The following is a 20,936-nucleotide window of genomic DNA, read 5'->3' as shown; positions in this document are numbered from 1 at the left end:
TTGTACATTGCGGGATGAGTTGTAGTGTTAAATGACGCCATTCATTTTACCATGAAATGTACTGATAAATCGGAAAATAATTCCAGGGGGGGGGGGAGGTTTTGGGGGAATGGTGAAAAGAAAAAAAAAAAAATTCTGCCATAGTTTTGTAGTTTTAATTTTTTTTGTTTGTTTTACAACGTACCGTGTACAGTGAAATGACCTGACAATAACTCTTGTGCATGCCTGCATCATCTCTCGCCTCGACTACTGCAACACCCTCCTCTGTGGCCTCCCCGCTAACTCTCTTGCACCACTCCAGTCTGTCCTCAACTCTGCTGCCCGGCTAATCCACCTCTCTCCTCGCTACTCCCCTGCTTCTCCCCTCTCCAAATCCCTCCACTGGCTCCCAATTCCCCAACGAATCCAGTTCAAACTACTAACACTGATCTACAAAGCCATCCACAACCTGTCCCCTCCCTATATCTCTGAACTAATCTCCCAATATCTTCCCTCACGTAATCTCCGATCCTCCCAAGACCTCCTACTCTCCTCCACACTTATTCGTTCCTCACACAACCGCCTCCAAGATTTCTCCCGAATATCCCCCATCCTCTGGAATTCCATGCCTCAACACGTCCGATTATCCACCACCCTCGGATCCTTCAGACGGAACCTGAAAACCCATCTCTTCGGGAAAGCCTACAGGCTGCAATAACCATTCTGCCGCCTCGCCATCGCCAGAGCCACCGCCTCGCCCCTACCTTCTGTCTCTTCCCCACTATCCCATAGAATGCTAGTCCGCAAGGACATGGTCCTCTCACCTCTGTACCAGTCTGTCAATGTAAACCTGCTTACTGTAATCGATATCTATAACCCTGTATGTAACCCCTTTCTCATGTACAGCACCATGGAATTAATGGTGCTATATAAATAAATAATAATAAGATTCTCCGGGTCAGGACGATTACAGCGACACCAAACTTCTCTGTTCTTACTTAAATGGTGAAAACATTTTTATGACTTTTTAAAAATGAAGGGGAGCGTTGTTCCATCATCTTTCTCTAGTCTAAAAAAATCAGAAGGAAGAGAAACTTCAAACTCCAGGTGTTGAAACATGTATAAGTAGAAGATATCTGTCTGTTATAGAGGCCTGGAGGAAAGACCGTTCATTGTGTCCTTACAGGGACCCAGGAAGGGGCTTAAAGTGCCGCTGTCAGCAGGATTGTGCTCCGTGACTACAGACAGTGTCAGGTCTGCGCCGTTATACTGATTACAATGATACCTGGTGATGGAATCCGTCTTGTGGTTGTTGTGGAATCTTCATTTTCAGTTTTGAGTTAATGATCTGCTCATGCCCGGGGGCGGCCTGTGGGGGCTTCATGTGGTGCTCTGATTAGGTATTCATAATGCAGACTGCTGACACATCATTGATCCCTCAAAAAAAAAAAGAACATTTTTCCATCGCCACATGGGTGACACAGGACCGTGGGTGTATGCTGCTGCCACTAGGAGGCTGCCACTAAGTAAATACAAAAAGGGTTCGCTCCTCCTCTGCAGTATACACCGCCCACTGGCTCCGGATAATACCAGTTCTTGCTTGGTGTCCGTAGGAGGCACACTGCGTCTGTTTTTTTCCAAACGTTCTTATTTTTATTTTTAACTTTGCGCAAGAGGATGAAGGGGGGCCACGGACACTTCCGATCTCCCCTGAAACACCAACAGGCGAGCATGGCGAGTTTACTCCCCGTACCCTTTCCTGCGACGTGGGATGTTCGGCCGTGGACTAGCCCTGTGAAATCTTATGGGAGCGAACCCTTAGGCTACACAGAGGCCACCTTCCCATGATCACAGTCCGGCCGCCCTCCCTCTGCACCACCACTGAAGAACAGCGATGCTGCATAGAGCTTCTCAGTCCCTCTCCTCCTGATCATCAAGAGGGCGGCGGATCGAGGTTGACTGCACTTCCCCTCATAGCTCGCCGGAAGAGGACCTTAAGCGGTGAGTCTAGCAGGGGTGGGGGGGCTCCCGAGCGCACCGCGGGCTCGGCCGCATCTTGCGGCCGGGCACCACTAATTTAGTCCCCGGCTTCGGCCTCAGCTAGGCTGCGTTCCACCCACAGCGCGTGACGGCCCACCCACCGGTTCAGCGCTTCTCGCACACTGCGAGAAGCGCCCCACAAACTCTGTGGCCATCTTGGACAACGAGGAGCCTCAACGCCACCCTCTCCCCCCGGTCTCAGTGCCGCATCTGGACACAGGACCTTGGTAGGTGCGCTGCATGCTGACACAGGCCCTCATACTGCTGCACAGTGCTCCGCTTTACTAGCCGCACAGATGCTCCACAGCCCTGCACGGAGGTTAACAGACAACATGTCTCTGCCTAAACACAAAAACAGTGTTCTTCATTCACTTCTTTCACCTCGTGTCACTCTGCGCTACCAAGCGGGCATACTACTCCTCTCTGTAATGCTTGTGACCCTAAATGCGCTCAGGAACATCCCCCCCCCCCCCCCCACCGCAAACGAGCCTGCGGTGCCAAGTCCCCCTGAGTGGGCTTTGTCACTTTCGCAATCTATGGCTTCTTTGACTAAAGCTATGGAGTCCTTCCAGGATCCAACCAGGAGCAGGACCACTAATCCGCCTATTCAGGAAGCTTCCCCTACGCCTGCGGAATCTTCAGCCTGCAGGGGCCGCTCTCACTCTAAGCACAAGCGGCCATCTAGGAAACGCGGCCGTAGCTCGTCCCCAGCTCTCTACTGCCGTTAGCTCCGCTTCCCGCTCTCGCTCCCCAGGCACCTCTTCCATCCAGGACTCTGATCCTGAGTCTGATGGGCCTCTAGATCTGGAGTCACCAGGTTATCAGAGCACTATAGATAGTCTCATTGAGGCCGTCAACTAGTCCCTTCAGGTTGATGAGGAACCGGATAATTTGGTGTCTTTCAAAAGGACCAAACGTACTCGCAGGGTGTTTGAGAATCACCCGGAGTTCCAGGACATAGTGTAGCGACATGGGGAGCGTCCAGACAAACGCTTTCAGGGTCATAGATCTCTGGAGTCCAAATATCCTTTTCTCCTTCGCCACATTGGGGGACACAGGACCATGGGGTGTTATGCTGTTGTCACTAGGAGGCTGACACTAAGCTGAGACAAAAAAAGGTTAGCTCCTCCCCTGCAGTATACACCCTCATGCTGGCTTCCAGAGACCCAGTTCAAGCTTAGTGTCCGTAGGAGGCACACTGGATTTAATTCTTTCCCTTTTTCTATCGGACGAAGGGGCGACGGAACCTTTCAAGGCTCCGATCTCCCTGAACCAACAACAGGCGAGCACGGGAGTTCTCCTCTCCGTACCCTCTCCTGCGACGTGGGAAGCCACTGCCTGAGCTGATTTTTGGGGGCGACGGGCCTTTTCTAGGGACCGATCTCCCCCACCCCCCTTACAGACTGTTGAGGGAGGATCTAAAGTGATCCTTCACGGTTGACTCAATAATTTCCAAATTAATCTACAGGGCGTTGCCGGCAACTGAAAATGACCAGACGGAGACGCGTGCCTCTGTGTGGGGGATCGAACAGATCTCTGGGCCCCCGTTTATTGTGTATGAGTTTTCATAGTCATAGAAATTATACTTCAACCAATCAGCATAAGAATACGCTCACAGTTCTTAAGCTATAAGAATGCAGGAAAAACTTAACCCATAAAGATACAGGAAAAAACGGAAACTACAGATATGGTCGTGTCTTTTTGGCATAAAAAATATATTAACAGGTGCCTCAAAGTCTTATCTAGCGATACACTCCCGAGTCCCCTCCCTGGCTCGAGTTAGAACACTCAAGGTCTTTATACCAATTATAAACCATAGCCTAGTTGAATAACAAAATGTTATCTTCATGAGAAACAGGACAGAGTTACTTCATGGAATAACAGAATTTATCTTTAATCAACAAGAAAATGGAGTCAAAGCACAAAATGGAGAATCTAGCACAAAATGGAGAATCTTTCATAATTTGTTCCTTCACAAGACGAGCACATGGAGGTCCTCCACGTATCCTCTTCTGCAGCCAGGTCTTTTTTGCCGGACATCTGCCCTGCCCACCAGGTTTTTTCCTCGGCTGATCAGTGGCACTCTACGTTGTGGCGTCCGTGCAGCCCCCACTGCATCACCACTGAATATGCGGCTGATGGAAGGTGGTGGACGGTTCCTCTCCACTCCCCTTTCAGGGGATGGTGGATGGAGGCTCCCCAACCCCTGCACCGTCCTAATCGCCCCAGGCACACCTCACCAGGATCCTGTGTGCAGCAGTTTCTGCCCCCCTGCGTGGCTCGGTTCCACCGTCTATCGGGGCAAGTGCCGCGGGGGGTCGTCGGCAGTTTGGCGGTCTGGAAGGCTCCCTCTTAGTAGCGGCACGTTTTTCTCTGGGCCCCATAGCTTCCGGTACTCAGCGGCTGCGCGCCGGGCCGAAGCCGCAAATTTAGTCCCCGGCTTCGGCCTAGCTGCAGGCCGCATCCTGATAGGCTCCACCCCCTTTTTCGCGTCATCCTGCGGCGCCGCTCCTGGCGCTTCTTGCTGTCTGCGAGATCTCTCCCCCTGTTCTCGGCGGCCATCTTCGATTCTTTCACTGCACGCCGCAGCTCCAGCCGCAGCTTCCCCCACGTGCAGCGCTGTGAATGCCGGCTGTCGCCTACTCCACCGCCGTCTCTTCCTCTGCGGGACAAAGGACCACGGGTAAGGAGACAACGTCAGGTTCTTCCCTGCAGCGCTGCCCTCGCTTCCTTAGTTTATAGACCCTGAGGTCTATCTTACGTTGGCGTACACCATGTCCCAGTCAAAGACTAAAAAATCCTCTAAGGTGCATACGACCTTTTTTTCTGCGTGTACCACCTGCCAGGCTCCACTTCCACGGCCTCAAATTTCCCCCCTCTGCTCAGCCTGCCATGCCCCATGTGCCCAGGAGCCCTCCACATCCACCAAACCCGGCGTGGGTCGCTTCGCTGTCGCAGTCCGTGGATTTTTTAGCCAATGCCATCAAATCCATTCAGAACCCGCCTGGGGAGCAGGGCAATCCTTTTCATGGGTTAAGAGATCCCTCCGTAACAGGGGAATCGTCGGCCAGCAGGGGCCGCTCTCTCCGGAAAGAGGCTCGGTCATCCAGAAAACGGATCCGCACTACCTCTCCTTAGCGCTCACCACGCCAGTCAGCTTCTGAAAGTTCCACCTCTCGCTCACCCTCTTTAGGGGCTCGTAGCGTTCACGACTCTGATTATGAGTCTGATGTATCCTTAGACCTGGATGCTCCGGAGTTTAGATCTACTGTTGACTCCCTCATTGAGGCAGTCAATCATGCACTTAGTGGACGATGACCCTAATTCTGCTCCGTACCACTGTCTCCTTTTACTAGAGCCAAGCGTTCTCATAAGACTTTCGCCTCTCACCCAGATTTCCTGGATATAGTCAGGCGACACAGGGAGCGTCCGGATAAGCGTTTCACGGGCAAGAAGGCCCTGGAATCGAAGTATCCTTTTTCCGCAGATCTCGTGAAAGACTGGACGGAATCCCCACTAGTAGATCCTCCGGTTTCGCGTCTAGCTTCCAAAACTCTCTTATCCGTTCCGGATTGCGCTTCGATTAGGAATCCCACTGAACGCCAGCTAGATTCCCTAGCTCGCTCAGTGTACGAAGCCTCAGGTTATTCCCTATCTCCCTCCTTCGCCGCGGCTTGGGTGGCCAAGGCAATGGTTTCCTGGGCAGATGCTCTAGCGAAATCCGTTCAGGAACAGGATCTCCCGTCTGAGGTGGCGGACCTTGCTAAACAGATTGCCATGGCTGGTGATTACATGATGTATGCATCTCTGGATGCAGCGAATTGCGCAGCAACGGCGGCTTCAAACGCCATCACCATCAGAAGAGCTATTTGGCTCAGAGAGTGGCGCGCAGATTCCTCCTCTAAAAAGTCTCTGATTTCTCTCCCTTTTCAGAGCGGGCGTCTTTTTGGAAAAAAGCTAGACCAGCTTATTTCCGACGCTACAGGGGGAAAGAGCAAGTTCCTTCCCCAACAGAGGCCCAAGGCGGCCTTCCAACGCCAGCCATATTTTCGCTTTCGGCCCTTTCGTAGCAGTCCAGCCTGTTCCAATCCTGCCGCCTCTTCCAGATCGGACCGATCCGCTCGCTTAGACAGACGTTCGTCCCTCTTTCAGGCCGAATCAGTCCTGGCGAGGAAAGCCTAGGCGAACCAGAGGCTCCAGGCCTGCCAGATTCCCTTCACAATGACTCGGGAACGGCTCCAGTCGATACCACCAAAGTAGGCGGACGTCTACTTCTTTTTCAGCAAGTCTGGCTCTCCGTCATCCACGACGAATGGGTCAGGGATCTGGTGTTGTCTGGCTACAAAATAGAGTTCTCTGCTTCCCCTCCAACTTGGTTTTTTCCCTCTCGTCTCCCCAGTTCGGGGGCTCAGTCTCGCGCCCTTCTTTGCGCCATTCATTCCCTCCGCCAGAGCGGGGTCATTGTTCCGGAACACGAGAGGTTCAGAGGTTTTTACTCAAACCTCTTCGTCGTGCCAAAAATGGACAGGAAAGTGCGCCCCATTTTGGATCTGAAGCTCCTGAACAAGTGCGTAAAAGTACAGCACTTCAGGATGGAATTGCTCCGGTCGGTCATCTCCTCGATGGAGAGAGGGGAATACCTGGCAACGATAGACATCAAGGATGCCTATCTTCACATTCCAATATTCCCGCCACATCAAAGGTTCCTCCGCTTTGCCATCCTAGAGGACCATTTCCAATTCACTGCCTTACCCTTCGGTCTTGCCACGGCACCCAGGGTATTCACGAAGGTCATGGCGGCAGTCATGGCCATTCTTCATTCTCGAGGAGTGGTCGTGTTGCCTTACTTAGACGACCTCCTCATAAAGGGTCCGTCTTATCACGCCTGCGAGGCAAGCGCCCTCATTACCTTGGATTCTCTTTCGCGCCTGGGCTGGTTGATCAAGTCCTCCCCTGTTCCTGCCCGACGGATCTCCTTTCTGGGAATGATCCTGGACACTTCGAGGGGACTGGTCTTGCTTCCTCGGTCCAAGGCCCAAGAGCTTCATCTCCCAATCTCTTCATACCATGCACTGTCCTCCCTCCCCCACTGCATCTAGTTCACTCTCTGACTTTGAAGCAGTTACAGAAGAAGAAGTAAGCAGGCTCCTTGCATCTTCTCGCCCGACCACTTGCACCAGTGACCCCATTCCGTCACATCTCCTCCAGTCCCTTTCCCCGGCAGTCACCTCTCACCTAACAAAAATATTCAACCTTTCCCTCACTTCCGGTATTTTTCCCTCCTCATTTAAGCATGCCATCATACATCCATTACTTAAAAAAACCATCCCTAGACCAAAACTGTGCCGCTAATTATAGACCTGTCTCTAATCTTCCCTTCATCTCTAAACTCCTCGAACGCCTGGTCCACTCCCGTCTTACCCGCTATCTCTCAGATAACTCTCTTCTCGACCCTCTTCAATCTGGCTTCCGCTCTTTACACTCTACTGAAACTGCCCTCACTAAAGTCTCTAATGACCTACTAACAGCTAAATCTAATGGTCACTACTCCATGCTAATTCTCTTGGATCTCTCTGCAGCATTCGATACTGTGGATCATCAGCTCCTCCTCACTATGCTCCGCTCCATCGGCCTCAAGGACACCGTTCTCTCCTGGTTCTCCTCCTATCGCTGACCGATCCTTCACTGTATGTTTTGCTGGTTCCTCCTCCTCTCACCTTCCCCTTACTGTTGGGGTTCCTCATGGATCAGTCCTAGGCCCCCTCCTTTTCTCTTTGTTTGTCCAATAGGGGCAGTATACAATCAGTAGATTTGGTTTCCAGTACCATCTCTATGCTGACGACACCCAATTATACACTTCTTCTCCTGATCTCACGCCTGCCTTATTAGAAAACACCAGTGATTGTCTTACCGCTGTCTCTAACATCATGTCCTCCCTCTATCTGAAACTAAACCTGTCAAAAACTGAACTCCTCGTGTTCTCTCCCTCTACTAACCTACCTTTGCCTGACATTGCCATCTCCGTGTGTGGTTCTACCATTACTCCAAAGCAACATGCCCGCTGCCTTGGGGTCATCCTTGATTCTGACCTTTCATTCACCCCCCACATCCGATCACTGGCTCGCTCTTCTTACCTGCATCTCAAAAACATTTCTAGAATTCGCCCTTTTCTTACTTTCGATTCTGCAAAAACTCTTACTGTTTCACTTATTCATTCTCGTCTGGACTATTGTAACTCTCTACTAATCGGCCTCCCTCTTACCAAACTTTCCCCTCTCCAATCTGTCCTGAATGCTGCTACCAGGATCATATTCCTCACCAACCGTTACACCGATGCCTCTACCTTGTGCCAGTCATTACACTGGCTACCCATCCACTCCAGAATCCAGTACAAAACTACTACCCTCATCCACAAAGCACTCCATGGCTCAGCACCACCCTACATCTCCATCTGGTCTGTCTACCACCCTACCCGTGCCCTCCGCTCCGCTAATGACCTCAGGTTAGCATCCTCAATAATCAGAACCGCCCACTCCCGTCTCCAAAACTTTACACGTGCTGCGCCGATTCTTTGGAATGCACTACCTAGGTTAATACGATTAATCCCCACAGTTTTAAGCGTGCCCTAAAAACTCATTTGTTCAGACTGGCCTACCGCCTCAATGCATTAACCTAACGATCCCTGTGTGGCCTATTTAAAAAAAAATAAAATAAAAAGGTTCCTCGCATTATGTTCTCATTCACTTTATGCAGTTAATAGCCCTCTGTGTCTGTACTGCTACATACTTAGGCAGTTAACTGGTTCATGCAGCTTTACATGAACACCCGAGCCTTACACTATGGCTGGTCCGAATAACTATAGCAATTGTTACCATCCACCTCTCGTGTCTCCCCTTTTCCTCATAGTTTGTAAGCTTGCGAGCATGGCCCTCATTCCTCCTGGTATGTGTTTTGAACTGTATTTCTGTTATGCTGTAATGTCTATTGTCTGTACAAGTCCCCTCTATAATTTGTAAAGCGCTGCGGAATATGTTGACGCTATATAAATAAAAATTATTATTATTATGGGGCTCGGACGCTCTGCCATCCTCGCCCGTGACCCATTCGGTTAGCCATGAAGATCCTGGGCAAAATGGTAGCAGCAATCCTAATCGAAATTAGGATTATTTAGTCTAGAAAAAAGACGACTGAGGGGCGATCTAATATCCATGTATAAGTATATAAGGGGACAATACAAATATCTCGCTGAGAATCTGTTTATACCAAGGAAGGTGACGGGCACAAGGGGGCATTCTTTGCGTCTGGAGAAGGTTTTTCCACCAACATAGAAGAGGATTCTTTACTGTTAGGGCAGTGAGAATCTGGAATTGCTTGCCTGAGGAGGTGGTGATGGCGAACTCAGTCGAGGGGTTCGAGAGGCCTGGATGTCTTCCTGGAGCAGAACAATATTGAATCATACAATTATTAGGTTCTGTAGAAGGACGTAGATCTGGGGATTTATTATGATGGAATATAGGCTGAACTGGATGGACAAATGTCTTTTTTCGGCCTTACTAACTATGTTACTATGAAGCGGTTCCTTTCGCTCAACTCCATCTCCGCCCCTTGCAACAGGCTCTGCTGGACAACTGGGACAGGAGTCCCTTATCCCTCGATCGTCCTTGCCCTTTGTCTCCACGGATCAGACAATCTCTTGTATGGTGGACCCTGGGTCCATCTCTCCTCCAGGGGAAGTCTTTTCTCCTGATCCGCTGGTTAGTGGTAACTACCGACGCCAGTCTCCTCGGCTGGGGTGCGGTGTTTCTTCACCACTCTGCCCAGAGTCGTTGGTCAGTTCAGGAGTCGAGGCTCCCTATAAACATCCTGGAGATTCGTGCGATCAGACTCGCCCTGAGACGCTTTCACTCCCTGCTCGCGGGTCACCCTATCCGAGTCCAATCGGACAATGTCACAGCAGTGGCATACATAAACCACCAAGGGGGTACCCGCAGCAGGGCGGCGATGCAGGAAGTCTCCCACATTCTTCGTTGGGCCAAAGCCAACCATTCCACCATCTCCGCGGTGCACATTCCGGGCGTCGAAAACTGGGCGGCGGACAGTCTGAGCCGTCAGGGCCTTGCCTCGGGGGAGTGGGAGCTCCATCCAGAGGTTTTTCAGCAGATCTGCCTTCGCTGGGGGACCCCGGATGTGGATCTGATGGCGTCCAGATTGAACGCCAAGGTTCACAATTTCATTGCACGTTCTCGGGATCCCCAGGCTATCGGAGTGGACGCGCTGATATCCCCTTGGCATCAGTTCCGACTCCCGTACGTGTTTCCTCCGCTTCCCTTACTGCCAAAGGTGATCCGGAAGATCAAGAGGGAGGGGGTTCCGGTCATTCTGCTCGCACCGGATTGGCCATGTCGCGCTTGGTACGCGGAGCTCGTTCAGCTCGTAGCCGACGTCCCCTGGAGGTTACCAGACCGCCCAGATCTACTTCGCCAAGGGCCGATCTGCCACCAGAGCTCAGGGGCCCTACGTTTAACGGCGTGGCTGTTGAAACCTGGATTCTAACTCGAGCTGGTTTCTCTCAGCAGGTCATTCCCACCATGATAAGCGCTCGCAAGGCGTCTTCCGCTTCCATCTACCACCGCACCTGGAAAACCTTCTCGTGGTGCAGGCTCCGAGGAGGTCGCCCTCTGCTCGTTTTCTCTATCCCTTGCATTTTGGATTTCCTTCAGTCCGGTTTGGATTCCGGCTTGGCGCGGAGTTCCCTCAAAGGTCAGATGTCGGCGTTATCCGTGTTACTTCAACGCAGGATCACTGCCAACCTTTCAAGTCAAGACTTTCATTCAGGGGGTCTCCCATGTGGTACCCCCCTACAGAATGCTTTTGGAGACCTGGGATCTCAACTTGGTCCTGGGGGTTCTTCAGGAACCTCCGTTCGAGCCCCTTCAGGACGTTCCGCTTTCTGTCCTCTCCTGGAAGGTTGCCTTCCTTGTAGCCGTGACGTCTATCAGACGGGTCTCAGAATTGGCCGCTTTATCCTGCCGGGCTCCTTTTCTTGCCTTCCATCAGGACAAGGTAGTCCTACGCCCTTCTCCAGCCTTTCTTCCTAAGGTGGTCCCATCTTTTCACCTTAACGAGGACATCGTTCTTCCCTCTTTTTGCCCGCAGCCAAAACACAGGGTTGAAAAAGCCCTTCATACCCTGGACGTGGTACGGGCCCTTAGGAGGTACATTTCCAGAACGGCTCATTTCAGAAAATCAGACGCCCTTTTCGTGCTCCCAGAGGGTCACAGAAAAGGTTTGGCTGCGTCTAAAGCCACAATAGCCAGATGGATTCGATCTGCTATCCAGGAATCCTATCGGGTCAGGGGCAGACCTATTCCGGCGGGCATTAGAGCACACTCCACTCGGTCGATGGGTGCTTCCTGAGCCATCCGGCACCAGGCCAGTGGGGCAGGTTTGCAAGGCCGCAACGTGGTCCAGCCTGCATACTTTCACAAAGCACTACAATGGCCACATTCATTCCTCTGCGGATGCGGCCCTTGGCAGACGTATTCTGCAAGCGGCCGTCGCGCATTTGTAGTCAGATGGTACACGGAGTTGTTTGGTTGTATTGTTCCCCTCCCAGGGACTGCTTTGGGACGTCCCATGGTCCTGTGTCCCCCAATGTGGCGAAGGAGAAATAGGGATTTTTGTGTGTACTCACCGTAAAATCCTTTTCTCCGAGCCATTCATTGGGGGACACAGCACCCACCCTGTTAGCCTGTTTGGCTCTTTAACTTTTCAGTTTTTGACTGTTTTTGACATGTTATACTCTAATGTTACTTGATATATTGTTGTTATTCTCCTACTGCTTTTGCACTGAACTGGGTCTCTGGAAGCCAGCATGAGGGTGTATACTGCAGGGGAGGAGCTAACCTTTTTTTGTCTCAGCTCAGTGTCAGCCTCCTAGTGACAGCAGCATAACACCCATGGTCCTGTGTCCCCCAATGAGTGGCTCGGAGAAAAGGATTTTACGGTGAGTACACACAAAAATCCCTATTTTCTCCTGATCTTCTCAAACAATGGACAGAATCCCCTCCTTTGGATCCTCCTGTCTCACGTTTGTCCTCTAAAACTATCCTATCCGTGCCGGACGGATCCTCTATCAAAGATCCCACAGACCGCCTAGTTGACAGTCTCACCCGTTGAGCTTTTGAGGCTTCAGGCTCGGCACTTTTTCCCTCCTTCACTGCTACCTGGGTAGCCAAAGCCGTGACTTGTTGGGCAGACTCTCTGCATAAGGCCTTACAGAACAGTGACCTTCCTTCTGACAAAATGGAGCTAGCAAATCAAATTTCCTTGGCTGGCGATTACTTGGTAAACGCTTCCCTGGACGTGGCCAACTGCTTTGCACTTCCGGCTTCAAACGCTTTGGCGATTAGGAGAGCGATATGCCTGAGGAACTGGCAAGCGGACTCCGTATCTAAAAAGTCCCTCACGTCTCTGCCATATCTCAGTGGCCGTCTATTTGGTGAAAAGCTGGACAAGCTAATTTCAGATGCTGCGGGGGGAAAAAGTACTTCTCTTCCCCAGCAGAGATTCAGGCAACCGTTCCAACGACAGCCGCAGGCTCGTTTTCATCCCTTTCGTGGAAATTATGCATGGCATTCCTCAGCCAGTTCCCTTAGTTTGGGGTGCTGCTCAGGCAGAGACAAAAGCCCTCAGGCTTCATACAGGCCCAACCATTCCGGGAGGGGCCGCTCCACACAGTCTAGGTCCAGGGGATCCAGACCCCAACCATCTTCTAAATGACTCGCAATATCGTCCGGACGAAACCAGCAAAGTAGGCGGACGCCTTTTCTTGTTTCGTCATGCCTGGCTCGCAGTTGTTCATGACGAATGGGTCAGGAATCTGGTGTCCTCCGGTTATAAAAATCGATTTTTCCTTTCCTCCTCCAACCCGGTTTTTCGCTTCCCGCCCTCCCGAAGCGGGAATGCGCGCTTGGGCTTTTTCCCAGGCCATCCAGTCGCTCCAACAAGACGGAGTGATTGTCCCTGTCCCAGAGGACAAAAGGTTCTGCATTTTTTATTCAAATCTGTTTATGGTCCCCAAAAAGGATGGAACAGTACGGCCCATCCTGGACCTAAAGCTCTTGAACAGATTTGTCAAAGTCCGTCATTTCAGGATAGAATCTCGCCGTTCCGTCATTGCCTCAATGGAATACGGTGAATTCTTAGAATCCATCGACATCCGGGATGCATACCTCCACATCCCAATCTTCCCACCTCATCAAAGCTTTCTTCGCTTCGCCGTCGGAGAGGAACATTTTCAGTTCACGGCCTTGCCTTTCAGCCTCGCCACCGCCCCCGGAGTTTTCACAAAGGTCATGGCCATTCTGCATTCTCGGGGTCTAGTCGTGTTTCCCTACCTAGACGACTTTCTGGTCAAAGGTCCATCTTTCCGAACCTGCGAGGAGTGCGTCCGCATTTCCTTGGATCCTTTCTCGGCTGGGCTGGTTGATCAACTTAAAAAAGTCATCTCCTGTTCCAGCTCAATGGATCTCCTTTCTGGGCATGACCCTGGACACCTCCCTAGGGTTGGTGCTTCTTCCTTGAGACAAGGTCCTGGTTCTTCAACAGGGGGTCTGGAAGCTTCTTCAGCCGTCCCCCTGTTCCATCCGTTTCGGCATGAGGATTCTCGGGAAGATGGTGGCCGCAATGGAGGCGATTCCATTTGCGCAACTACACCTCCGTCCCCTCCAGCATACTCTGCTGGATGTATGGGACGGGAGTCCGTTTTCCCTCGACCGACTGTGTCCTCTCTCCCCTCGGGTCAAGCAGACACTCCAATGGTGGATGCTCCGATCCTCTCTTTTCCAAGGGAGGTCCTTCCTGCCAGTTCATTGGCTGGTAGTCACTACCGACCAGGGCTGTGGAGTCGGTAAGCCACAGTTGCGACTCCGACTCTTGGATTTTCAGGTTCCGGCTCAGACTCCTTCATAAATGGCCAATTCGTAACAATAAATTTACTGTTGTAAAATATTAACATCGTGCTTATTCAGGTTCTCACCATCATATAAGTAATCAGACCACTTGGTAATACTGTTATTCCTCATGTACTCACAGTTAACTGATGCAAAGTTTGTTGAAATGATAATGCTTCTTACAGTCTTCCTCTTCTGAGTAGCAGCTGTGAGATGCTTGGAAGACGCACACCTAGTAAACATCTAGTCTAGAGGAGGAGCTTTACTACTAAGAATTTGCAACACCTTTTCACTTTCAGTTTCATACATTCTAAGTAGGGGGGTTGGGGCAGCATGAGGTTAACAAAGTATAAGATTAGATAAGGCTAGGGTCACACGGTACGTTTAACGGACTACGTTACACCGCGGCATACTGAGGTGTAACGTAGTCCGTTAACGCCGCCATTGATTGCGTTCGCCATTACAGCGATGTGCCGTCATTTGAGTGACGGACCGCGAACGCTGCTTGCAGATCGGGGATCTGCGCTAGCGGGATCGGCTAACGCGATCCCTTTTGGGACATTGCTTTAGCGCAGTCCGCAGCGCTATGCGCTAAACTGACTGCCCTAACGCAATGTGATCCTAGCCTAAGGGCAGTGGAGAACAGTGACACACAAGAAGTAAGAAATGTCTCTATCTCCAGCAGAACTTCTTATCACTGTTCATATTAAATAACAAAAACAAAAAATACTGTGCTCAAAACACAAACACTCAGTTTAAAAATGGGGTATACTGTGTATCCCTAGTGAGCACTACACTCACAACCTACCTAGCTGTGGGGGTTGGCACCCTACAGGGAAACGTTATGGCGCCCCCACTCCGCGGCGGCTGTCTCTGGATGTCCTGATGCACCCTATGATGACCAAGGGACACCCACTACCCACAGCCTAGGACCCACTGCAGGCTAGACAGAGATACTCCTGCACTAAAGGAATACTAGATCCCCATGTATAAAAACAAATGTAAAGAACACAGACGGCAAACAAGCTTGCAGTGGGTCCTAGGCTGTGGGTAGTGGGTGTCCCTTGGTTATCATAGGGTGCATCAGGACATCCAGGGACAGCCGCCGCGGAGTGGGGGCGCCATAACGTTTCCCTGTAGGGTGCCAACCCCCACTGCTAGGTAGGTTGTGAGTGTAGTGCTCACTAGGGATACACAGTATACCCCATTTTTAAACTTAGTGTTTGTGTTTTGAGCACAGTATTTTTTGTTTTTGTTATTTTTGTCCGTTCTGTGGTGTGAACCAACGTACAGGTTCAATTAATAAAGATTTACAATTTTAGGATAGTTTATATGATATTATAGTTGAGATCCTATTTGGCATTATTTTCTTAGATACACTGTTCATATTAACACGAATAAATAGAGCGAAAAAGTCCACAAAGACATAATTATATATAAAAGTTATCAATAATGTTTATTACAATCAATCAATATTATAGTATAACGACAAAAACATAAGTTAAACGCTGCAAAAATGTGCTGTATGCACTATGCAGAATAAGGAGGGACAATAAGGAGGAAACATGACGGAAATTGAGTAAGGGGGGAGGAAAAACGCTTCAATATATCCTTTCATCAGTGGAAGTAAGCCAATGCTTTTGTTCTACAAAGGGACCCACAGGTATCCCATAAACGTGAATGACAAAAGGTTATTTGTAACATATTGCAGGCTTACCCATTTCAGTTGTCAGGAAGCGTGCCCCCTCCTTCTCAACACCCCCGAACGCACATTTCGCCAAATGGCTTTTTCAATAGGGTTCACAAATGGCTTGTCCCATGATGTTTAAATAATAATAGAACCGGAAGTAGCGCCGGACATACCGGCACATGCGCGGTGGCGCGCGGTGTGCGTCATCACCGAGGCCGCTGCAGCTGGGTGTGCATGTGGGTGGAACTGCACCATATGACGTCAAGTGACACGCACGCCCAGCCTATAGCAGCGGCAGCAGCCAGGACGAACAAACCGGGCCACAACGGGCATGCGCGCTGCCGGCGGCCATATTTAAGAAGACCACGGTGGCGGCCATCTTTGAAAGGATAAAAATCACTACATACTCCTGCAATGTGCTTTACATGAAAGGCAGTGCACCCATATGAACAGATACAAAGTTAGACATAAATATTTATACAGATTTATAAAAAGGGGAATCTAAAAATCCACCCATACTAAAGTGAAGAAACTAATATTATCAAAGGTATTATTATGAGCAATTAAAGTGACCAGTGCAATATATATCATATATAGTGTATAGCCAAAGTAAATAAATAGACATAAATGATGGCTTCATATTTCTTTGTGACATCAATCCGTGATAAAAGGAGTCCAATGTAGCCCATGTAGCATCCAAAACCGTGGTCATATAGAAGAATGAACTAAAGATAAAAAACACACACAAGACAATTAATAACATATAATAAAAAGAATGGCGGATATACTCAATTTAGAGAGAGTAGAGGGTAAAAATATCCAATATTTCCTATGTCGCACAGGCACGACGAGACAAAAATGGTGGACCACAGCAACTTCAAACCACAGGACCAAACCGGTCAAAGGAATGGGGCGAAACTCAACTTCTCTTTTAGACCCCTCGGAGTCATGGTATCAAGGGTAAAGATCCACTTGCACTCTCGTTGTGCTAGGATTTTGACCATGTTACCACCCCTGATACCTCCATGTATCCTATCGATGCCTCTCACCTTAAGGCCTCGAGGATCAGATCCATGAAATGTCCGGAAATGTCTCGGCAGGGTCTTAAGACTTGACACATCTACCGCTTCCTTAGCAGCCAGAATGTCTCGTACGTGTTCGCGTGTCTGAACTTTTAATTCCCTAGATGTGAGACCGACATAGACCAAAGAGCAGGGACATGTAGCGTAGTATATAGCAAATGATGTATTACATGAGAGAAATTCCCGTATTTTGAATTCCCTGCTCCCATCCGAGATCTTGAAGGTCCCACATCTGAGAATGTTCGGGCACGCGACACATGAGCCGCAAGGAAAGCACCCCTGTCTTGGGCTAGTAGCACCCAGGAAATTTCTGTTATCATTCCTCGCCACATAGTGGCTCCTCACCAGAGTATCCTTCAAATTTCTTCCCCTACGCTGTGTCATTAGGGGAAACTCTGTTAAATGTGAGGCCAAGATCCCATCAGTCTGTAAAACAGACCAATGTTTGTTGAATATTTCCCGGATGCGACTCCATTGACAGTTGGAGGTTGAGATGAATCTCACCCCAGATTCATTGTCCGATCTGGACCTTTTTGGTTGTGAAAGTAAATCCTCCCTTCGTGTGGACTTAGCCCTTCCATAACCTGCCCTGATACACCTGCGACACTATCCCCATGCTTGAAAGCGTTCCGTGAGGATAGCGGATTGTCTCTCGAAGCGGGTCTCTGTGGAGCATACCCGCCTATTCCTCAAAAATTGCCCAACTGGGATGGCTTTAATAGTAGAGTAGTTATGTGCCGAGGAGGCATGCAGCAATGAGTTGACAGATGATTCTTTGCGATAAAGGTCAGTTTCAACAGAGCCATCCTCGGCAACATGTAAAGTAATATCCAAAAAATTGATTCTACTCGCATGCCAGGTATAGGTAAATTTTAAGTTAAAGTTGTTGTTGTTGTTCAATTCCTGCATAAATTTGGGTAGGCTGGCCTCGCCACCATTCCAAATCATCAGAACATCATCAATGTAGCGAAACCAGCTTACCACTGGGTCTGCGGCGTGTGCTCCGTCCACCTGGAAGATGTATCTTTCACAGTAACCCAGGAACAGATTTCATACGACGGAGCACACGCCGCGCCCATCGCAGTACCCTGTAATTGCAAGTAGAATCTATCTTTAAAAACAAAATAATTGTGATGTAAAATAAATTCAAGTAACTCCAAAATAAATTCAGAGAGGTGTCCATCCCAGTTGGCAGATCCAAGGAAAAAGCGGGCAGCCCTTAAACCATCTTCGTGTCTAATTGATGTGTATAAAGATTCGATGTCAATAGTGACAAGAATCATACCCGCCTCGAGAGACAACCCATCAACCCTTCTTAGTACATCAGTAGTGTCTCTGACATAGGAGGGAAGTGTCTCCACTAAGGGTTTCAAGTAGAAATCCACAAATTTACAAATATTCTCACACAACCCCCCCTATGCCAGAGACAATGGGACGCCCTGGTGGATTCACAGCATCCTTGTGTACCTTGGGCAGGGCATAGAAGGTAGCAATCCTAGGAAACTTAGGCATAAGTCCATCGTGTTTTTTTTTAATGGACAACACCCGACTTACCAACCAGATCCAGGATGCGTGCCAGTTTGTCATCAAAAATTTGAGTAGGGTCCTGAGGTAGTATGCGATAAGTGTCTTTGTTCCTTAGTTGTCGCAGGACTTCTCTTTCATACTTCTCAGTTGGCCAGATCACTACATTCCCCCCCTTGTCCGCTAGTTTAATAACCACCGTGTCTAAAGTTTGTAATTCTCCCAATGCTTTTCTTTGGTTAGTCGTTAGATTATCATTATTCACCCCTCGCGGCAGTTTCATAAGATCCTCAATAACCAATCTACAGAAGATGTCTACCTGAGGGCATAGAGACAAGGGGGGGGGGGGATGTAGATGACCTGGGTGTGAGAGAAGAAGGGAATTTACCTATAGTCTGGCTGCTGCTCCCTGAGTAGGTCCTCCACGGCCGATAAAGCAACGGCCTCCGCCTCACTTAAAGAATTAGCATCAAGATTTTTTTGGCCATGCAATCTCTTAAGGAGCAGTTTGCGACAGAACAGGTGGGTGTCCTTTACAGCTGCAAAAAGATTAAATTGATTAGCGGGGACAAAATTCAGACCAAGTTTCAAAACCTCAACTTGTGTTTCAGAGAGAGAATGTGAGGATAGATTAATCACCTAAGTTGGTATTTTTTTGCCATCCGATCGTAGGATATTGGAGAGGTGAATTTTCTTTTCTTTGCATTATATTTTCCCTTAGCAGCTCTATTTGGCTGTATCTTCCTTCCTCCATCTCCATTCATTGTTTTAGATTGATCAGAGGCCACACTTAACTCGTCTACTGATGTCACAGACGAGATAGATCCCGATCTCATCTGTGACACTGTGCGGGTTCTGATTTTCCCCATCCTCCAACGGTACACACGATTATCATGGTAGTCCGCATTGTGTCTCTGTAGTTTTTGTTTTTATGGCACTGATCTCCTGCTCCCACTTCAAAAAAATCACTATCCAAATTGTTATTCAACTTCTTCAATGCCTCTGTAGTCAAATCATCCTTTAGAGCTATCTGGATATTATCAATCTCCTTCTCCAACTCACCCAACTTGGTTTCATCTAATTTTATAAGCAATTCGATAAATCCTCTCGAGCATTTTGTGGAAATATCTTCCCATTCTGATCTAAATGATTCATCCTCAATGGGAAAGGATGGGAAGATCTGGACACGCAGTCCTCTTGGGATCAGGTTGCGAGTCAGATACTGTCCCAAAGTCGCCTTATTCCACCATAGCCTCGTCCACCTGTGCAACAGGGACTTTAGTCTAACAATTCTCTCTAGAGTCACCACCATTCGTGATTACAGAACCGTCAGCACCCTCCTTAAAAACCTCCTGTAAACGAGACAACCAGGTCTGGTCTGGTCTGGTGTCCGAAAATCCATCGGCTTCAGATTAGTTACTGCGGGATACACAGACGAACAATAATTACTCACACAATCATGAAGCACTAGAGTATAATGTAACTGAGAGCGAGGGAGCTCTGCTCTCCCAGGACACCCACAGGGTGTCCAATCACTGGGACCACTCCAAGCAAAGATTAACACGAATAAATAGAGCGAAAAAGTCTACAAAGACATAATTATATATAAAAGATATCAATAATGTTTTATTACAATCAATCAATCTATTATAGTATAACGACAAAAACATAAGTTAAACGCTGCAAAAATGTGCTGTATGCACTATGCAGAATAAGGAGGGACAATAAGGAGGAAACATGACGGAAATTGAGTAAGGGGGGAGGAAAAACGTTTCAATATATCCTTTCATCAGTGGAAGTAAGCCAATGCTTTTGTTCTACAAAGGGTCCCACAGGTATCCCATAAACGTGAATGACAAAAGGTTATTTGTAACATATTGCAGGCTTACCCATTTCAGTTGTCAGGAAGCGTGCCCCCTCCTTCTCAACACCCCCCGAACGCACATAAGAAGACCACGGTGGCGGCCATCTTTGAAAGGATAAAAATCGCTACATACTCCTGCAATGTGCTTTACATGAAAGGCAGTGCACCCATAAGAACAGATACAAAGTTAGACATCCAGATCTACTTTCTCAGGGCCCGATCTACCACCAGAACTCAGGGGCCCTGTGTTTGACGGCATGGCTGTTGAATCCTGGGTTCTGACTCAAGCGGGTTTTTCCCGTGAGGTAGTTTCCACCTTGATCAATGCCCGAAATCTGGTGTCATCGCGCATCTTCCATCGGACCTGGAGGATCTTCTTTGATTGGTGCAGAAGCAGAGGTCTCCCTCTGATGGTTTTCAGCATCCCTACCATCCTGGATTTCCTCCAATCCGGTCTGGTCTTGAGGCTTTCGCCAAGTTCCCTTAAAAGGCAGGTCTCTGCCTTGTCAGTCCTTTTTCAACGAAGAATTGCTTCCAAACCTCAGGTCAGAACGTTCTTTCAGGGAGTCTCTCACGTCGTGCCTACCTACAGATCGCCTCTAGAGGCTTGGGACCTTAATCTGGTCCCAGGTGTCCTGCAGGAATCTCCCTTTGAGCCGTTGCAGGACATCTCTCTATCTCTTCTTTCATGGAAGGTGACCTTTCTAGTCGCTATTACCTCGATCAGATGAGTCTCGGAGTTGGCTGCCCTTTCCTGTCGGATGCTGTTCCTTACGTTCCACCGGGACAAGGTGGTCCTCAGA

The 20,936-nt window shown here is 49.2% G+C and overlaps 1 protein-coding gene and 1 long non-coding RNA gene across 3 annotated transcripts in view; one reads left to right on the top strand and one right to left on the bottom strand.

Annotated features, from left to right (window-relative positions):
• Nucleotides 1-20,936, top strand: part of LOC138671168 (piwi-like protein 1) — a 119,521-nt gene that overhangs the window by 82,113 nt on the left and 16,472 nt on the right. The gene's annotated exons all lie outside the window — the stretch shown is intronic.
• The window catches only part of LOC138671169 (uncharacterized), a 29,484-nt gene continuing 24,011 nt past the window's right edge, over nt 15,464-20,936 (bottom strand). For both annotated transcript variants that reach the window (XR_011319436.1, XR_011319435.1), the window contains exons 2-3: nt 18,658-18,808; nt 15,464-16,388 (exon numbers count right to left, since the gene is read on the bottom strand). This is a non-coding gene — a long non-coding RNA (uncharacterized lncRNA). The remainder of the gene's footprint in view (nt 16,389-18,657; nt 18,809-20,936) is intronic.

Source organism: Ranitomeya imitator, chromosome 3, assembly GCF_032444005.1.
Source record: "Ranitomeya imitator isolate aRanImi1 chromosome 3, aRanImi1.pri, whole genome shotgun sequence".
Classification (NCBI taxonomy): domain Eukaryota; kingdom Metazoa; phylum Chordata; class Amphibia; order Anura; family Dendrobatidae; genus Ranitomeya; species Ranitomeya imitator.
Note: the sequence above shows the minus strand (reverse complement) of the source record. Positions and strands in the feature narration are given on the sequence as shown.